This window comes from Salvelinus namaycush, chromosome 37, assembly GCF_016432855.1.
Source record: "Salvelinus namaycush isolate Seneca chromosome 37, SaNama_1.0, whole genome shotgun sequence".
Taxonomy (NCBI): Eukaryota; Metazoa; Chordata; class Actinopteri; order Salmoniformes; family Salmonidae; genus Salvelinus; species Salvelinus namaycush.
The window spans coordinates 711,576-733,598 of record NC_052343.1 but is presented as its reverse complement, the minus strand read 5'-3'; positions in this window follow the sequence as shown (position 1 = coordinate 733,598).

Below are 22,023 nucleotides of genomic sequence, written 5' to 3'. Positions count from 1 at the left end.
ATTCTTATTTACAATGACGGCCTATCCCGGCTTAACCCGGACGACTCTGGGCCAATTGTGCGGTGCCTTATGGGACTCCCAATCACGGCTGGATGTGATTCAGCCTGGATTCGAACCAGGGACTGTAGTGATGCCTCTTGCACTGAGATGCAGTGCCTTAGATCACTGCGCCACTCTGGAGCTGGTTCTCCCATCTCCACAGTGGAACTCTGGAGCTCTGTCAGAGTGACCATCAGGTTCTTGGTCACCTCCCTGACCAAGGCCCTTTTCCCGGATTGCTTAGTTTTGCCGGGCGGACAGCTCTAGGAAGAGTCTTGGTGGTTCCAAACTTCTTCCATTGAAGAATGATGGAGCTCACTGTGTTCTTGGGAACACAATCCTGTCTCTGAGCTCTACAGACAATTCCTTCGATCTCATGGCTTGGTTTTTACTCCGACATGCGCTGTCAACTGTGGGACCTTATATAGACAGGTGTGTGCCTTTCCAAATCATGTCCAATTAATTGAATTTATCACAGGTGGACTCCAATCAAGTTATACAAACATCTCAAGAATAATCAAAGGAAACAGGATGCACCTGAGCTAAATTTCAAGTCTCATAGCAAAGGGTATGAATACTTATATAAATAAGGTATTTATGTTTTTGCTTTGTCATTATGTGGTATTGTGTGTAGATTGATCAGGAAAAACATTTACTAAATCAATTTTATAATAAGGCTGTAATGTAGCAAAATGTGGAAAAAGTCAAGGGGTCTGAAAACCTTCCGAATGCACTGTAAATATATACAGCACCAGTAAAAAGTTTGGAAACACCTACTCATTCAAGTTTTTTTTCTTTAATTGTACTATTTTCTACATTGTAGAATAATAGTGAAGACATCAAAACTATGAAATAACACATATGGAAACATGTAGAAAACAAAATTGTGTTAGACAAATGAACACATATTTCATATTTTAGATTCTTTAAAGTAGCCACCATTTGCCTTGATGACAGCTTTGCACACTCTTGGCATTCTCCCAACCAGCTTCACCTGAAATGCTTTTCCAACAGTCTTGAAGGAATTCCCACATATGCTGAGCACTTGTTGGCTGCTTTTTCCTTCACTCTGCAGTCCAACTCATCCCAAACAATCTCAATTGATGCAGCTCTCCATCACTCTCCTTATTGGTCAAATATCCCTTACACAGCCTGGAGGGGTGTTGGGTCATTGTCCTGTTAAAAAACAAATGATAGTCCCACTAAGCGCAAACCAGATGGGATGGCGTATCGCTGCAGAATGCTGTGGTAGCCATGCTGGTTAAGTGTGCCTTGAATTCTAAGTAAATCACTGACAGTGTCACCAGCAATGCACCCCTACTCCGTCAGACCTCCTCCTCCATGCTTTACAGTGGTAACCACACCTACTCTGCGTCTCACAAAGACACGGTGGTTGGAACCAAAAATCTCAAATTTGGACTCATAAGACCAAAGGACAGATTTTCACTGCTTCATTGCTTGTGTTTCTTGGCCCAAGCAAGTCTCTTCTTGTTATTGGTGTCCTTTAGTAGTGGTTTCTTTGGAGCAATTCGATCACGAAGGCCTGATTCACGTAGTCTCCTCTGAACAGTTGATGTTGAGATGTGTCTGTTACTTGAACTATGTGAAGCATTTATTTGTGATGCAATTTCTGAGGCTGGTAACTCTAATGAACTCATCCTCTTCATCAGAGGCAACTCTGGGTCTTCCGTTCCTGTGGTGGTCCTCATGAGATCCAGTTTCATCATAGCACTTGATGGTTTTTGCAACTTCAAAGTTCTTGAAATGTTTCGGATTGACTGACCTTCATGTCTTAAAGTAATGATGGACTGTCATTTCTCTTTGCTTATTTGAGCTGTTCTTGACATAATATGGACCTCTACCATGTCACAACACAACTGATTGGCTCAAATGCATTAAGAAGGAAATAAATTCCACAAATTAACTTTTAACAAGGCACACCTGTTAATTGAAATACATTCCAGGTGACTACCTCTTGAAGCTGGTTGAGAGAATGCCAAGAGTGTACAAAGCTGTCATCAAAGCAAAGGGTGGCTACTCAAATGTTGTAAAATATGTTAAAATTATAAAATGTGCCGTGTAGAATTTAGTTAGTGAGTTAACTGGTACTTTATTACGTTCTGTTACATTGTTTTGTCAGACCAAAATGTGTGAGTGAAGCACTGTTACTTCCCCAGACAAGTGCCGGAGAGACAATGAGGATGGCAGAAGGCCAGACAAAGAAGAGAAAAAACCAAAACATTAAGTTCCCTCTTCCACAAACAGCAAACCCGAAGGTCATTGGTTTGTCTGAAGCAAAGCACACTCAATCCCTCAGCCAAAATGCTCAAATGCTGACGCTTCCCCTCTTCTTCTTCTTCTTCTTCTTCTTCCTCCTCCTCTTTCCTCTTACCTCCCCCTATACCCTGAAACCAGGCCAACACCTTTGTATCAGCCGGAGAAAATAGGGGGGAAAGGAGATACAAATACAAACGATTGTGATTTATTACTTATTGTGTACCAGACAGTGGAGGCAGAGAACAACAGATAGAAGGAAATACATTGCAAATTGAATTGTCTTTGTTTGAATCGGGTCTGCTCCAAAAATACAAATGCTATCATAGAGACCATAAATGACATTGGCGCAATAATCTCCAGCGACCTGTCCGAGTGGCTGATAAGCCATCACTAAGGGGCCCGATCAATACTAACTATTCATTTCTGAAATTATCTCCACATTGATCCAGGAACAAGTGCCAGCGAGGCAAGGGCCACACTGGGTTTAATACAATAATTATATAAAGGGTTACAAGCTCATCCTCCCAACCAATAAAGCCTGTCAGCAAGAGCGGGCCGCAGCGCTGCCCCATAATCCATCAGCACATTGCCCTCTGACCTCCGGGCTTGCAGGCTTTCCATGAGGCCTCCATAAAAGTTGCTTACAAAAGGGCACAATTGCTGGATATACTTCAGAGGTGAGGAGAAAATCAGATCTCGGTCCTTGATGTAACGATGTTATGTCTTTCGAGCTGTTATTTGGCCTCTTCTTTTTCTAAAGCTGCTTGTAAGAGAGGCATGAAAGAAAGTATGTTTTAAAAAAAATATATATATAAAATGAATAAAATATCTTACTTTATTCATCTATACTAACCTTTCCCGGTTGTTTCACAAATCATTTTCTGTAAAACCAAAAGTACTACAGCTGATCATTTTTTATCAACTCATTGTTTAATCTCTGGTAACAACACATGAAATCATCCTAATTACTGTATTTATTGCACACTCAAATGTAAGCAGTTGAGCTTCGGCCACATTTACAAGGTCACATGCACAATGTACCTGGGAGGGGTCAGCAACAATGTCTGGGTATGAAAAATAAATTAAGAAATTGAAAATCCCAAGAATGATCTGGAGTAATCTGAAGAATCATCAACTGAGAGGAATATTCTGACCACCTGTCTACAGTGACAGCAAGCTCAATAATCCATTTCTGCAGGATTAGGGATATATGGGTAGATCATAACATGAAGTCATGTTTCTTTTGCACGGGATGATGCATGTAACACCAAGATAGTGCCATAAAAGAAAGAAACTTCTGCAGATTGTTTACGCAAGACATTTTCAAAAAACTCATGAGACAATTAGGCCAGTTTATCTTATTGAATTGTTAGTCAGGACTACCTACAATTATGCCTTCCCTCATGGATATAAACTGTCAGACAATGAGCCTACATCTTCAAAAGTGTGAAAATGGCATAGACTTTCAGAGAAAATATAATCGAGAGAAATTAAGTCCTAGCTTTCAGTGCTATATGAAATAAATATCATATTGGTTTATAGACAGAACATCCAGATATACCAATGTGGCCAAAATGTCAGATACATAGAAACAGTAGTAAGAGTGAGAGAATCTCCAGCCCCCTTCAAATGTATGCCAGGGACCCTTGTCCCCGGTTATCTTAATAGACTAATTGATCTGCTATTGAAGAGGCACGTTCCTCTGTGCATCCGCGAGACAGACAGGCTCCAATCAGACAGCCATGTGTTATCAAACTGGGAAGTCAATTAGGAGAGAGAGAGAGAGAGAGAGAGAGAGAGAGAGAGAGAGAGAGAGAGAGAGAGAGAGAGAGAGAGAGAGAGAGAGAGAGAGAGAGAGAGAGAGAGAGAGAGAGAGAGAGAGAGAGAGAGAGACAGGGACTGGCTCCAAGCTGCAGCCAGACAGCTCCTCTAGAAGTAGGTTTCAGGCCCCAACTGCCAGTCCCAGACACTCAGGAGGCCTGGAGAATAACTGACTCCGGTTTTTGGAGTATGGATGGATGGTGTATACATGGTAACCTTAGCTTGCCTATTATAACCTCCAGTCAAACCTTGGGTTAAAGGGTGTGAGAAGCTAAGGTCCTCTCGTCTGCAAAAAAAAACTACGATCAGAGGGATTTTGATATGATTCGGCGTCACCGTGTGGATTTGTATTACACTGTTATAAACCTATACAGCATACCGTCAAATGTATGTTGACTAAGTCTCCCACCGAGTCTCATTCAGAGGTAAATGTTGGACCACTCATAATACTTGCATCTCTTATCTCCTCCAGTCTAGTCTAAGTGTTGTGCCTTTTGTAAGGGAGAGAAGATTGCCGCTAATGCGTATTCTAAATACGGCTGTAATTGCATTAGAGATCATTTCAGATATAGCGGACTAAATACCCCTTTTCACGAAGAGGACGTAATAAATATTGAAAGCACGCATTGAGGCCTTATCCACTATTTGACTTAATTGCCTCAGACTGTGTGACAATAGGGGGTTACTGGGCTGTGGCGGACGAGCGTTTCAACACGAGACAAACAGACGATGTATCTATTAACTGGTCCCCATGGAGGTCGACGACCTATGACAAGTGGAGGAGCACCGACATTAGAAATCATGTGCAATTTAATCTTTACACAAATAAAAAGCAGAGGACGACCAAGAGGCAGAATCACAAAAGGCCAAAGAATGGCCAGCGTCGTGGACTGTCCCCAAAGGATCCAGGGCATTTTCTTCTCAAGCCACTCAAAGACGTCGGCACGGCCCTGATTCCACTCACTCCTCTGACACTTGTATTAATGGTATTTTGGCTTGGAACTGTAGATGCTGAGAGCCGATTGTCTAGAGTGGCTGAGACTCTCTCTCTCTCTCTCTCTCTCTCTCTCTCTCTCTCTCTCTCTCTCTCTCTCTCTCTCTCTCTCTCTCTCTCACTCTCTCATACTTTACTTGTCTCTTTCACAGCTCCTTCTCTATCCATTCTCTCCTCTCCTCTATTCTCTATCCATTCGTTCAGTCATTACTGGTCATTGTCAGCACTTGAAAACTATTGTGCTTGCCGAGCCAGTGTCATCACAAGTGGAATTAACCATTTTCCCCGTGCCTGATTGAACACCCCAACCCATTCCACCCCCTCCGCACTCCAGAACCAAACACTGTCAGAAAGATACCTTACCAGGTTTCTTCTCTATGTTACTTTTTCTATAGTTTTCAGAAAACGACATGAAGCTGGAACAAGGATCTACAAGGACTTTTTCTTTTAAATCTGGTAACGACCTCACCAGATTTGTAAGGATCACCACCAGAATGATCTGTATCGGGAAGTAAAGCCTTCTCTTGTTTATCTACCTAAACCCATGACTTGATCTTCATACTATAATATACAACGTTTCACCGCCAGTTAAACGTTTCCACAGCTGTTTTCAACTTTAACAGAGCACAAATCGTTAAAACGTCCCCTAACGTTGTAAAGTGGGAAAGGTGCAAATTTCTTTTTAAGTAATTCCAGCGCAACAGGAATGAGTAGTAACTCAGATATTGCCACACCTTAGCTCTATCCCCCGACAAATCCACTGACAGTAAAAAACTGGCAGCAACATACATGTTACTGGGTAAGTAGGCAAGTGTACCCTGGGTGTGCTACTGTACCCTGGGTGTGCTACTGTATCATGTTAACTACTGTATCCCCAATTACAACAATAGTTTCATTTTCTCCTTCAAATCCAATTGTGAGGCCAGCGGAGGCACTCTGCCTTTTGCGTAGTTTGATATATTGAGCTAGTGGTACAACATGATATACAAGAAGTACAAACTGTACAACATGCTATACAGAAAAATCATACCACTAACTCAAGAAGAGGAGGTGGGAGAGGAGGAGGAGGAGGAGGAGGAGGAGGAAGTTATACTTTTTTGATTCAGTAAACCCTTGAACTCCTTTTCCCTTTTGATAGGAATATGCTTCTATGTAGTAAAAACTGAATTGAACTGAACCTAATGCTTGACGGCACTACGCACGTCTCGGTTGTTACTCCTATTTTCAGTTGTATAATATATACTAATTCATACTCAGCTGGGTAATACGTACTCAGTCACGTACTCAGGTACAAGAACATAAGGACACAAGGCCAATGATACAGTACAACCTTGACTTGTCAGTCTGACAGGATAACGTACAATACTGTCCATCTCCCTTCGGGGCTTACTATGTAAGATGATGAACGTAATTCCTCAGGAAAAAAATACATCATAATCGGTAGGGATTACATCTAGAATCTAATATCGAGTATTAAGGCCTCCAGTGACGTAATCTGCCTCCAGATCTACCTCAAGTCTAGTAGACTTCCTGAGACGTTTGCAGATGATCATGAAATTGCATGGCATGACAATATAAGTCAGCTTTTTATTTATTTTGTATTTATTTTTAAGACAAGAAGGTTTGCTAGATTTGATCCAGTCTTCAACCCTTGCAAACCAGAGCTTGGACTTATACGTCAAAGGGGTACATTTAAACAAACGTCAGCTTTTTTCCCCTCTGATTTTACACAAATATCCCCGTGATACAGGCCAATATGGAACAGAGAGAGAAAAATTTAATTTCAAGGGGCCTCAGTTAATATATCATCATCTGTGTGGGTTTGGATTGGAGTTATTAGAGTATTTCACTTCATTGCATGACCTCCTGTTCCTTGGTAGATCATGAATCCTATTCATTATCCAGTCCTTCTGGAGCGCTCGCCTTTATAATATTACTCAATTTATATTCTGAAGCGGGCTCCTGGGAGGGCGATCAGCGCTCCGAAACAGCGACCCCCCCTATAACCCAATCACAATATTTAAAGGCCAGCAAAGAGCTTCTTAATGTGCATCGTAGATAACCATTTAAAGTGGATTGCTTTGGTTTAATACGACCTTAACAGGCTGCCAGTCACATGTGAAGAATGAATAAGCTAATAGGAGGGAAGAGAGGGAGAAAGAATTGAAATCAAAAAGGGGAATATGAGAGATTTGTTTCAATGGAGAGGTACCCTCCTGACGGGCTGTTGAGGGGAGCATGATAGAGAATCACAAGCTTGTGAATGAAACAGGACAGGCGATGAATGAAGCAACTGGCTTGCGTTTCTCTTTTTCCCCGTTCCCAGAGTATGACCTGCTTTATCGTGATGAAAGACAAGACAGGTATAAATGACACGTTTACGTTCTTCCATCAAAGGGAAACTTGTCTCTCTGAATGGCCTGTGCAAATGTGTTTCAGCAATGAGGAAAATCTCCTAGAGGAGTAAGTGTGTTTGTATATGTTTTATGTGTTTGGATATCATGAGAAACATCAATGCCGGGACGCAAACGGCAGCCGCTAAACGACTCATGTATGTTACCGCAACAAGCTCATGTCACTTCAGATTATGCATTTACACAAATAAGTACTTCCATGTTCACCATAAATAAAGTTATAGTCAGAAAAAGTATTTAATCGTACTGGGAAATGGCTAGGATTTGCTGTTGAAATGCTGTTTTGGAACCAGGACATCCACAATAGATGATTAAATTGATGTCGAGCGTGACACTGTGTGGATTTTTTATTTTTATGTTCATATTTCTGTTTGATCAAAGTTTCCTCGAAGCTACTTAGAGAATAAATCAAAATAGAGACTTTTGGGTTGAATTCCCCTTATTTCTCAAACTCCCTATTCAATAGCAACACAACGGAGAACTGACTTCAGGTCAGTTGGATGGAAATGTTATAAGTTGCTCTCTACTTCTGTGCTTTTTGACCAAATGTGTAGCTAGAAAAAAAAAGTGTATTATGAAAATGTGCTCATATTTTGATATGTTGCTTATGTTGTAGGTGATTTGGTATATCAGAGTGGTATCTTCAAAAAGACAGCATAGCTGTGGATGTGCAAGTCGGCTATTTTTAGATGAACTCTTGTGTCCTTGAGATAAATCACAATCCATAAAGCAGAGGCATCATATCATCTGAAATCTGGCTGAAGAGAGCATTTTCCGTCGATGAAATAGTGCAGCAAGCACTTCCTTCATTATAATAAAATGCAGGCCCCTCTGAACGGACACACTTCAACATTGACACGGGAGGAAAATTAAGTATGCATGTAATTTATTGATACTCGCTCACTGCAAATACAAACTTTCTATCCTTTCTGTTTTAGGTGCCACGTGACTTTGGAGGATTAAGGGAGACAGAGAGGGTATCATCCAACACACAATACAATCTGAATGATTGAATACATGGTACTAAGAGGGGAATTAAAGGCATAATAAATGACCTTGGTGATCGGACAAAATAGGGCCAGCTCATAAAAGCTATTTGAATGCACTTGATTGATGTCTTGCAATGGATTGAATTGTCAGAGGCTGGTCAAAACTTGTGATTAAGTGTTTCGTGCTTCGTCAATGTTGCTCTCTTTTTAAGATTTGAATTAGTAAATGAACCACTCTTATGGATGAAGGATTGATGTCACAATAAGTCAGAGTGTGTGTGTGTGTGTGTGGAGAAACTCTGCTCCTTGTGCTCATGTTGGAAATGATATATGGTAATCATCTGCAAAGACAAGCTGAATTAGAAACCATTATATTCATTCGTTATGGAACCGCCACCTGTCCCAGACCTGTTGTTTTTCAACTCTTAATGATCAGCTATGAAAAGCCAACTGAAAATTATTCATGATTATTATTTGACCATGCTTGTCACTTATGAACATTTTTGAACATCTTGGCATAGTTCTGTTATAATCTCCACCCGGCACAGCCAGAAGAGGACTGGCCACCCCTCATAGCCTGGTTCCTCTCTAGGTTTCTTCCTAGGTTTTGGCCTTTCTAGGGAGTTTTTCCTAGCCACCGTGCTTCTACACCTGCATTACTAGCTGTTTGGGGTTTTAGGCTGGGTTTCTGTACAGCACTTCGAGATATTAGCTGATGTACGAAGGGCTATATAAAATAAAATTGATTGATTGATTGATTAGTGTTTCAGAATATGAAATATAGAGAGCCCTAATATAGGGGACACTAATTGGACATATTAAGCATTGGTTGCCTGTCAAAATATGTACATTTGATTTAAGTGATTGCATTCCCCTTAACACTCTGATGATCGAGTGTAAGTGAAGCTCGACAATAATTGCCTTTCAACACTAAGGGTTAGAAAATAGCTCTGTGTATGATTTTTTTTTAGAGTCGTTACATTTCTCACCTATAGCTTGTTCTGTTCCAAGTCAAGTGGCGGGGCTGCTGTTGAGTTGCTTTAAATCGGTTGTTGATGGGATAGTGTAAACTGTAAACTGTCTCTGTAATGCCGAAGCAGAACATAAAGGCTTAGGGCCTCAGAATAAATAACTGATATTGTAATATGGAAATAAGTCTGTTTGAGTTTCTACAACTCAGAGCTTGGGAGTGTACTGACGATGAGAAAGACACAGACATGAGGGAACACTCTGCCCTGACCTAAGAGTCATACATATCAAGGTGGAAGAGAGTTAGGCTCGACGAGCTTGAGCTCACCTGTCAAATGTCCTCAAAATAAAATCAAAAATACCAAAAGTAATGTAGCAGTCATTCATACTGACCCTCTCAAAATGTCCTCAAAAACAAAGTCCAAAGCAAGAATAAACTTGCTTTTCTTTGTTTGGGAACATTGAATATGCAATCCAGGTTCCCCTGGATGCTGATTATATATTGGCCAGTGCTTATTTGGATTGATACCCTCACGGTGGTGTCCCAGTGTTGGCTGTTGAACCAGTATAAATCATCCATTGGAAGGGGAAGGCGTTGAAGTATAAACCCAATGATAAATGCTAAATTATTTGGGCTTTTAACTTCTGTATCTTTGTGCACAATGGACACGTTTTGGAGACGGAAATGGTGACAAATAACGGTGCAGGCCTCGGAAACGCTGCCGCTCACACATTCCCAGATTAACATCATTTGTATCAGTTTAGCGCCAGAGGGGCCTAAACCACATGATGGAGGAGATCTGAGTTGGCACCCACTAGGACTGGGAAGGCTTGAGAGGGAGCATGAGAGAGAGAGCATGAGAGAGAGAGCATGAGAGAGAGAGAGACAGCATGAGAGAGAGAGAGAGAGAGAGAGAGAGCATGAAAGAGAGAGAGAGAGAGAGAGAGAGAGAGAGAGAGAGAGAGAGAGAGAGAGAGAGAGAGAGAGAGAGAGAGAGAGAGAGAGAGAGAGAGAGAGAGAGAAAGAGAGGAAAACAGGAGGAAGAAACAGAAGAGCGTAACATTACCTCATCCACCCTTAAATAATGTCTGGAACCCCAAGTTATTAACCTTTATAAGAGCACACAGAGCAGAATAGCAGGGCAAGCTTCCAGTCAGCCTTGGTTGCGGTCAGGGGGACAGATAGGGAAAGGTAATAGAGGTGTACATAGAGGAACAATGCACTCACTTACCCCGGGAAGGGGAGAGAAAAGGAGAGGGAGAAGAATAAGGGAAACCTAAAAAAAAGAGTAAAATCACAAGCACAGATAATCAATGAGAAGATGAAGAGAGGAGAGTGTGTGTGTGTGTGTGTGTCTGAGAGAGAGAGAGAAAGCGATCGAGAGATAGAGAGAAAAAGCCAGCGAGAGAGAGAGAGAGAGCGAGAGCGCAAGAGAGAGAGCGCAAGAGAGAGAGCGCAAGAGAGAGAGCGCAAGAGAGAGAGAGAAAAAGCCAGCGAGCGAGCGAGAGAGAGAGAGAGAGAGAGAGAGAGAGAGAGAGAGAGAGAGAGAGAGAGAGAGCAAGAGAGAGAAAGACACTTTCATTTTCACTTCTTCTTTCTTTTCATTCCATTTCTGATGGAGTATGATGTGTGTTATTCCTCTGTTCTCTTGGCCTGCGTGCGGGCGGGGTGGTGTGGAGCGGTGTGAAGGGCTCTGAGGGGTGGCGTCGAAAGCTGAGGATGCTGGTTCACGGAGGGTTCAGCCATTACCCAGGCCCTGGAGCCAGCTGGGGGGCTAACCAGGCTGATCAGCACGAGCCGCAGCCCACGCAGGCCCCAATGATTTTCACATCAAGCCGCCTGATGTACAGCTCCACCGTCCACCAATCGCTCTCCCATATCGATCCCCCCTTAAATGAGCCTTCCCCGCTTTGTACCATGAGCAATAATTAAAAAAGCAGCATATTGATTTTAACTAATATTATGAGAGATCAGGATGTGCACATGCTTACAAAACAGCCAAGGCTCTTCTTTTCAACCACCATCGGCAGCAGAAAAACAAAATGGGCCTAAAAAAAAGGAGGATACTTGATTAAAACCTTGAAACAGCGAAAGGACAAATGTGTGCATGCACAATCGGACATCTTGAACACTTCAAACTTGTATCAATTGTGTTTATATTGTAACATGCCGGACTATGCTAGCTAGGGATTCAGAGGAGATATAATTTCTATTCAAATGGCTAAGGCTGGTCAATACTTTCGAACACTACCCTTGCATGTGTTGCATGGCAATTATTACTAAAATGGAAGAAAAGACATCCCGTGGGCCAACGAGGTTTATTTAATCATTTATTTATTTGCATTTGCACAAATTAAGTGTGTGTGTGTGTGCGCATGTGTGCGTGCATGCATTTGTGTGAGTGCATGTGTGTGTTCAATACACGGAAAGGGAAGTTTCACTTGACTCCTCTGCTCAGATAGCCGTTGAGTTGTCCTTTCAACTGAATTGTCCTTTCTGCTTTGAACATTCCAAAGAACACAGCTTGAGGAACAGGACCCTTCATTCAGTCTGACTTATGTCCTGAATGAAGACTTGCTAAATTGCCAAAATTCTGCATTTTGACATGTCCCTCTGTGCATCCTCTGTGAGACTTCTAGGGAGATGTCAAGAGTCAGTGTGCAGCAGGTAGGACGGAGTCAGGCGCAGGACACAGAACTGAGTAACAACGTACTTTACTCGGAAAATCACAAACAAATTCCATACAGGGAAATATATTCCAGCTCGACACAACAGAGCGACTACTTAACAAAGAACAAACACGCACAAAACCATGTGGGAACCAGAGGGTTAAATAGGGAATAAATTATAACGTAATGGAAACCAGGTGTGTACAATCAAGACAAAACAAATGGAAAAAGAAACGTAGATCGGTGGCGGCTAGAAAGCCGGTGACGTCGACCGCCGAACGCCGCCCGAACAAGGAGAGGCACCAACTTCGGCGGAAGTCGTGACAGGAGATTTTAACCCACTAACCCCAACATTTCGCGATCATTGTAAAGCAGTAGTTATTTTCTTGCTTTGACAAAGTCCTTTCTGAAGATTATTATTTATATAATGGTTAGTGTAATGGTTAGTTATTCATATTTAAGGTAAACATTTTTTTTTAAACTGTCCCTCATTTTAAGGTCAACCCTGTTACTTGAATTGAACTCTCATTTTAATATGTTGACATGGTTCCTTTTTAAATAATTTGTTCAAAATTAACATTGAACATCTAATTCATAGTGTAAAAGCAGGTGAGCTGGTTCTACTCTTTTTGGCCATTTTCTGGTGTTTTGTGGTGGAAAACTGAGTGGGTCGAGCATAACAGGTCTACCCTGTTACCCATACATAGGCTAGACATTTGTTTTACAATAAATGTATATTTTTTAAAGCTTGCATTCAATTGTCCCTCCCTGTTGCACACAACAATCTTCCATTCCCCCTGTCACAAGGGGATTTATGGACTATTTAAGATGAAGTAGTCAGCCCTGTGAGCCACTTTAAACTATGCCACTTTATGTTTACATACCCTACATTACTCATCTCATATGTATAGACTGTACACTATACCATCTACTGCATCTTGCCTATGCCGTCCTGTACCATCACTCATTCATATATCTTTATGTACATATTCTTTATCCCTTTACACTTGTGTGTATAAGGTAGTAGTTGTGGAATTGTTAGGTTAGATTACTTGTTGGTTATTACTGCATTGTCGGAACTAGAAGCACAAGCATTTCGCTACACTCGCATTAACATCTGCTAACCATGTGTATGTGACAAATAAAATTTGATTTGAGATACCAAACATTAGTCTGTGTGATAAAAGAGGGCTGAGCTAGAGAGGTTTTTGTGAGACAAGGGCGGAACCTGAAGGGTTCCGGCACCAGGTCTTCTCACTAAAACGTCTGTAGAGTCCGAATGGTTTGAGTTACACAGTATTATGACCAATCCATGAAAAGCTGACACTCTCAAGAACACATATGTGTTTTGCTCTCTGACGCTCGCAAGCCACAAAAGAGAAGATCATAGGAAATCCCAGGACATACTGTTTATAATACTGTAATAAGCTCACATAGTTGCTGTCACAAACTCCACACAGTTGTCACAGACTAGTAGGATATTCATTTCCCACTGAGTAAACCATTTCTGTACTTACAGCATTCTTACGAATTCGTTTTTATCCGGTTTTAGCTTGGCCAACCTTATTATTGTTTTATTGACATTTGTCAACGCAAGAATGCATCTGTTCATGTCAAATTCATTTGTGTTCTACTTGTAGCCTTGGTTGTCGTGAAAAGAAAATGTTATAACACTTAATTGTGAAAAATAAAACAGATTTTGCTGGGATCCTCGGGCCTGATGAGCTTAAAAGGCACTTACTATAGTATAGTTTTCATTTAAACTCTTTGTTAAAATGTTGTGAAATAAACAGTACTAGTCAAAAATGTGGACACACCTACTCATTCAAAGGTTTTTCTTTATTTTTACCATTTTCTACATTGTAGAATAATAGTGAGACATCAAAACTATGAAATAACACATATGGAATCATGTAGTAACCAAAAAAGGGTTAATCAAATCAAAATATATTTTATATTTGAGATTTTTCAAAGTAGCCACCCTTTGCCTTGATGACAGCTTTGCACACTCTTGGCATTCTCTCAACCAGCTTCACCTGGAATGCTTTTCCAACAGTCTTGAAGGAGTTCCCACATATGCTGAGCACTTGTTGGCTGCTTTTCCTTCACTCTGCAGTCCAACTCATCCCAAACCATCTCATTTGGGTGGAGGTCGGGTGATTGTGGAGGCCAGGTCATCTGATGCAGCATTCCATCACTCTCCATATTATGTCTGAAATAGCACATTTGATCAACTTGACCAATGCAAATTGGTATTATTATTAGTCGGGAAGCTAATTAACATAACAATCCCCAACAACATTCGTCTGTTTAAAACAATATTTATTTGTGTTCTTTTGATGTGTGGATTAAAGTAACTCTCGGTTGTCGAGCGCTTTTGCCTCACTTACAAAACTAACTCTAGCTCTGGTTCAGAATGTTTGCTTCATGATTTCTTTGATTTCTTTTGATCTATTATCACTACATCTTCGAGAACACCAATTTTCTTTCTTTCACGTAATGTACTTGCATGGATGGGTAGCATAGCTTTATATGCTTGTGTATGGGACCAGTATGGTTTCATGTGAGTGGACAGGTTTTTAATGTTTCATATGCTACTGATGCCACAATAATCAGACTGACACACTATAAATACTACTAAGAGATACATCTGGATCTAAGGAGATGTACTATGTAGGTTTTGACATGATTTGTAGGTGTACAGGATGCGATTTTGCAACTGTGGGTCTCACAGGGTTCAGTCAATTGTGACTTGGAATGGTATATCGTACAGCGCAGTTGGCGGAAACATGGGAAAGTTATGCTACTCTGAAGTTTGATAAACATATACCTTTTTGGAGACAAGTAGGTCACAATTGTAACACATCTGTTGGGCCATGTATTGGTGTTTCCGTCTATCTCTTCCCTGACTTCTACATCTTCACGGTTGCTTGTTTTCGAGAGTAAATCCATCATAGATACAGGCAACAAGTCCCGCAATATACAGCTCTGACATGCTAAAGGCCATACAGCTTTTTTTTTAAATTTGATTTGATTGCACAAGTTGAAAAGTACAACATTAATTGAATACTTGTTTTTCTGCTTGGGTGATTTTCCTGAGTACAGCTCTTACGCAATGATGCCTAAAGTGTGTGACCATAATGTTGACATTGAGACTGGTGTTCCGACCACAGACCTAGAATGAGTTGTTTCTGTGGTTCAGACAGCCTCAACCCTCCTCGAACTTCAACACCCCTGTGGTTTTCAATCACGCACCGTGACAAGACACAATAGAATAACAATATGTTTTGCAAGGGAGGAAACTCTGTTAAAGCACAGTTGTAATGTCTAAAGACGGTTTTCACTTATGGCCAATACGCCTTATTAAAATAAAATAAGAAGTGTACGCGTGTATGAAATTACAAGCCTAACATTCGTGTCTGAACCTTCCTTGAAAGTTAAAACTAAGGTTAGAGTTGCCATTTTTTTGCCCTAAATCCAAGACTATCCTTGATGTTTCTTAGAAACAAAGCTGACTTGTTTAGCCAATGAGGAGCTATGCCTTTATATGCTCGATCCTGAGCGTTAAATAAAAGTTGACGGCGTTGGAGTATTTTTTGTGTTTCATAATTATGCATTTTTAATCCGGGGAGTTTCTCAACTATAATACTATAAAATGTCTAAATCTATTTAAAAATAAACATAATGAAAATGGTCTGAGAGCATCTTAGTTGAATAATTATACCACCACACTGCACATTCTTGATGCAAATACATAACTCTAATGCTTGAATTAGGTGTCCTGTTCATAGTAATAACAACTGACCTAGAGTATAGGCCTTTTTAACCATGTGGAGTCATACAAAACTCCTGTGCCTTGTATTCACGCCTGAAGTAAATATGACATTTTCCTCTCCAATGATACTTTGGCAGACAGGGAGGAACAAAATAGGCATAAAGGTCCCTTTTGTGAATCATTTCATTTATTTTAGAACCTCTTATTAATGTGATTATCCCCTGTCGTCTCAATGTGCATTTGTGAATAACTCGTATATTTGTCGTAAAAACAGAGACATGACATTGTTCCTTGACTTTACTTTCATGGCCTCTCATGCAGTAAGATAGTGACACACATGGGAGCGGCTGCCACAGCGGAACTCACTGGCACTTTTCAGTTCTAGTTTGATGTACCTCCAGTTTGGCCATTTTGGGAGTCAGTGGAGAAACAGCGGGCCAATAAACTCTCCATATTAAGTGAGCCAGACCTAGCCCTAGAGTGCCTTTTACCTTAGCCTCACGCACTCCTCCCATAATCCTCAGCATATGGGCCATGAGTGTCGACAGCCATGAAATTACATCAAGGGCGTTTTTTGATAACTGTCGATACTCGCACAAAGACGGTCAGCCTTATTGACGCCTAAGTCAAGGGCTTGCTGTGTGTGTGTGTGCGTGTGTGTGTGTGTGTGTGTGTGTGTGTGTGTGTGTGTGTGTGTGTGTGTGTGTGTGTGTGTGTGTGTGTGTGTGTGTGTGTGTGTGTGTGTGTGTGGTGTGCGGAGGGGCGGGGGTTGTCTGGGGGAGACGAGCAATGGGCCTCCAATGTCAGACAGATGCCTGTGAGAGCTGATCCAGAGGGAGGCCGATCCTTATTGATATGAGTAAATTGATATTGATAAGGATTTGAATTGGTATGGATCGTGTTAAGCAGCCCTATAATAGAGAGGTCCTCAAAAGGGATTGCGGTCAGAGAGTCACTTCATTAGTGAGAAGTTTGTGCTTCTTTCGTTCGGTCTTTTGTTCACACTCATTCAGACTGTTATTATCTAACACGCTGATATACAGTACCTGCAGATGCACAAACAATTGGTAAGACAATGGTGCAGTGACCAATGAAAACTGTCCTCAAGCCAACATATGACCCAAACCCCTCCTGGTATCCTAGAATACTTACTTTGTGACTCCTCTTAAAATGTGAATTTGATTACATACCAGCGGTATAATAGCCTTTTGTTTGGGCTGAATTGGGTAGTTCAAAAATATGACAGAAATCCAAATTGTATGCATACTGGGCCTAACAGGGTTACAGTATGTGGCAAATTTTAAGTAGTTGAAAAATATTCAGACCTACATGGAAGCAGAGAAAAAATTCAAAAAATAATGACACCCTTTTCTGTAGTATTGGATTGGATGGCAAGCACTACGTTTTGTTTAGACAATGTTTAAATGCCTTTCGTTGAAGCTTCAAACTAGGCCAGTGTCCTTTTATTGAAGGGCAAACTGATCAGTGGTGAATTCCGGGTGGTATGTAAAAGCAAATGCATTCATATCTGCAATTATGGGATACTATACTGCCATCTAGTGATTGTATCAATGCATGATTTGAATCTCAGATACACAAAAATGGGTATATTTTCATTTCATAACTCAATTTCAAATATAATTTTGGATAATCTGGATAATATGAAAAAACGATCCCTTTTTAAGACATTCGAGACGTGATTCATTTGATATTGAAGGTGTCATCCCTTCCTCCTAGACTTAGATATATGTGTTTAGTACTATTTTGTACTATTTTCTATTTTATTGTACATACTTTGACATCATTTTTGTGTAATGAAAGGCTCTTTACATTTCTAATATATTATTATTATTAGTATTATCATTATCATACACATCAAACATGTCACTAATAGCACACTAATATGAATGACTATACAATGTGTTTGACTTATTTCAGGAATTATTACACAACCATTACACAATCATATAATCATTGATATATTAATCCTTCCAATGCAAGAAACTATACCAATAGATGGTGTCCCACCAGTATTACTTAATGTTGTGGCAGTTTTTTTCCTAAATAGTTTCTTTGAAGGAGACAGGCAAGCGCATAATTGGAGACGTCTGTAATGACAATTAAGAGGTTGACCACATTATAGTTGAAATATAATCTAATTAATGGCTATAAAAATTAAGAATGAGCCTCAATCAAAGCTTTCAGAGACATGCTGACCATGACATTGACCACGCTTAATTTCCTTCATAAAAGGGTTTGGACGGAAATGCTATCTTAACGCTCCACTTATGCTTACAAGAAAAAATACATCACTGTTCACTCAGGCATACAGTAGAACTGGGTGACTGATCTATGAGCACAGCATCAGAGAGACACACTTCTGCCATTACTAGAGACATCATAAATAACCATTTGTATAAGCATTATAATATACAAAGTACCAGTCAAAAGTTTGGACACACCTACTCATTCAAGTGTTTTTCTTTATTTGTACCATTTTATTTGTACTATATATTAAACAAATCAAAATGTATTTTATATTTGAGATTCTTCAAAGTAGCCACCCATTGCCTTGATGACAGCTTGGCACACTCTTGGTATTCTCTCAAACAGCTTCACCTGGAATGCTTTTACAACAGTCTTGAAGAAGTTCCCACATATGCTGAGCACTTGTTGGCTGCTTTTCCTTCACTCTGCAGTCCAACTCATCTCAAACCATCCCAACTGGGTTGAGGTCGGGTGATTGTGGAGGCCAGGTCATCTGATGCAGTACTCCATCACTCTCCTTCTTGGTCAAATAGCCCTTACACAGCCTGGAGGTGTGTTAGGTCATTGTCCTTTTGAAAAACAAATGATAGTCCCACTAAGCGCAAACCAGATGTGATGGCGTATCGCTGCAGGATGCTGTGGTAGCCTTGCTGGTTAAGTGTGCCTTGAATTCTAAATAAATCACTGACAGTGTCACCAGCAATGCACCCCCACACCATCACACCTCCTGCTCCATGCTTCATGGTGGGAACCACACATGCGGAGATCATCCGTTCACCTACTCTGCGTCTCACAAAGACACAGAGTAGTTGGAACCAAAAATCTCAAATTTGGACTCATAAGACCAAAGGACAAATTTTCACTGCTCCATTGCTCGTGTTTCTTGGCCCAAGCAAGTCTCTTCTTCTTATTGGTGTCCTTTAGTAGTGGTTTCTTTGCAGCAATTGGGCCATGAAGGCCTGATTCACGCGGTCTCCTCTGAACAGTTTATGTTGAGATGTGTCTGTTACTTGAACTCTGTGAAGCATTTATTTGGGCTGCAATTTCTGAGGCTGGTAACTCTAATGAACTTATCCTCTGCAGCAGAGGTAACTCTGGGTCTTCCTTTACTGTTGTGGTCCTCATGAGAGCCAGTTTCATCATAGCGCTTGATGGTTTTTGCGACTGCACTTGCATTGAGACACTTAAGCTAGGGTACTGTCTTTCACACCAGTCTCTTTCTTGGGGGTTGCGCAACTTGACACAGCAAATACGGCTTCTCTTTACTCAGCAAATGGTGGATAAGTATATCTCAATTCATGTGTCACTCTGTATTTATGCAAAATGTATTGTAGGTGTTTATTTTATTTCAGGGTTTTGTGGCCTGATCAGATCTATCACCCAGGACTTAAAGGGCCAATCTGCAGTTGCTACATTCAGTTTTGGACATCAATTAATGATACGTACCCATTGATTCTTTAAGAATATAACTTTTAAAAATGGCTCATGAGCTTAGTTCAACTGGTGTATCCCACCAGAACCCAAAATAGAAGCTATTTAAACAAAGTCAATGTAAAAAAAAAACTATATAGCCTCAAAACATGGTTAAAACTATATTTTGAAATAATACACATGCTTAGAAAAAAGGGTTCCAAAAGGGTTATTCAACTGTCCCCATATGATAACCCCTTTGGTTACAGGCAGAAGAACCCTTTTGGGTTCCATGTCGAACCCTCTGTGGAAAGGGTTCTACCTGGAACCAAAAAGGGTTCGTCAAAGGGTTCTGCTATGGGGACAGCTAAATAACCAAATAAGGTTCTAGCACTTTTTGTACACAGCATTTGATCAAGTCATATTTTCAAAGTATTTTAGTCAGCAATGCATAACAGTCCACTATCCACCTCTCGTCTATGCCCTTTCATGTACCTGCATCCTCTGATACTAATGACACACCCCTGGACTGTCCCATGTGGTCTGCATTGGCCCCATGTCTCCCCCAGCTGGGGGCCAATCCCCCTAGTCAATGAGCTGAGGTTACGTCATTTAGAGAGCCTCATTACTTGTGAATGGGCTCTTTCCTGTCCTGCCATACTGAAGCATTATCAGCCAAGGGACATCAACAGAGGAAAATAAATACATGTGGCTTTCTCTATCTGTGTCTCTCAGTTTCTGTTTTCAAACTGTTCCATCCCTCGTTCACTGTTTGTTTAACCTGGTCTGAAGTTCATTTTGTAAATGTATGGCTGGATGATGTAATAATCATCACAACGTAGATGAATTTATCAACAGCTGAGATATATGTCATGTTTTGAAATGTAAAAGGGGCTATCTTATGGCAAGATCAATTAAACATGAAGTTTTCCCTCAAATGCACAAACAGCATATGTGCCGTTCTTGGCAGAATTCTAACTGTTTCCCAACGCAGACCCCATTAGCTTACATTACCAGCTGGTAACATCCCAGTCACACTGTAGACACACACACACACACACACACACACACACACACACACACACACACACACACACACACACACACACACACACACACGCAAAGCTGTACTTTACAGATATCAGCTGTTATCCCTGTCTAGCATCAGTCCCCAGGCACTATGCTAACAACCTCCTCTACAAGCCAATTTACAAGGATTCTGGTCATGTTTACATTAGCCCTCTCTCACAGTGCATGAAAATAGCAGGGTCGGCAGCGTAGAATAGAAAATGAGCAAATATGAATAATTCAATCTTCCTCCTGGCCATGAACGCGTTTCCCTTGAACAAAGTGATAATAGGTTATCATCTGTGAAATGGAAATTGCATAACATAGACGGGCGAGGAGTGTCTCCGGTTACACCAGAGGAAATTAATTTCACAGCACATCTGCTCCGCAAAGCCCTGACTCGCCAATGCTAAGTATGAGAAAATGTAGTTGTTCGGCTCCGCTACCTTTCTAATTAGATTAGCAGGCTTACTTGAAGGCGGGAATCTTTAGTCTAGTCAAATGAATTAGCGTTCCCTATTACAGATACCTAATATTTATAATAATGAAACGACTCAGCCAATTAGGGAGGGTTAAAAATGCATTATGTTACCTTATTATATTACCCATGCATGCTACGGCACTGAACAGCATGTTTGCACTGTGCATATGGTTAAGTAGGACTATAGGGGGCTGTTCTGTTCTCCATCAACATGTTGTAGCAGCTAATAGCCTAGCGTGGTTTTTTAGCCTGCAGTTCTCGGTCTCCCGGGCCTTTTCCCAAGGAACCAGTAGCTTTAGCCTGAGGAGCAATCAAAAGTGTAATGGAAAAAAAGCCTTCCCACCGCTCTTGTTGAGAAGATAAAGCCGCTGAAACAAATCCATTTTGAAATTGGAAATGTCTGCTTTAAGGATAAGTAACTGACAGCAATGTAAACAGTTATGATTTTGATGCTTATCGATGGTAAGGAGGGCCAACAAGGGCGGGAGGAGACAAAGAAAACAAAAAAAAAGAGTGAACTCTCTGAGGGAGAGTTGACGTGGTCCGCGTTAACTTTTCCTTTCATCCATTTCTATCATTTTTGTTTTGTTGTTTACCTGTGGACAGCTGTAAATGATAAGAGATTGAGGGCCAGTATCTGAAATGGGGATCAGCAATCCCTCAGGTGCGTAGCTATGAGACTCAGAGCGGCCGTGGCTCGGTGCTCTGAGCCGACTGGGAGACTCCAGAGAAGAAGTAGAGTAGGTTTGCCAGGGTCTTTCAGCTTAACCCCGTTCATTGTTATTGGGCACCTGCTGGCAGAATGTTACGGCTCAGGGCCTCTTGAGGAAGCTGGACAAAAAGGCTGT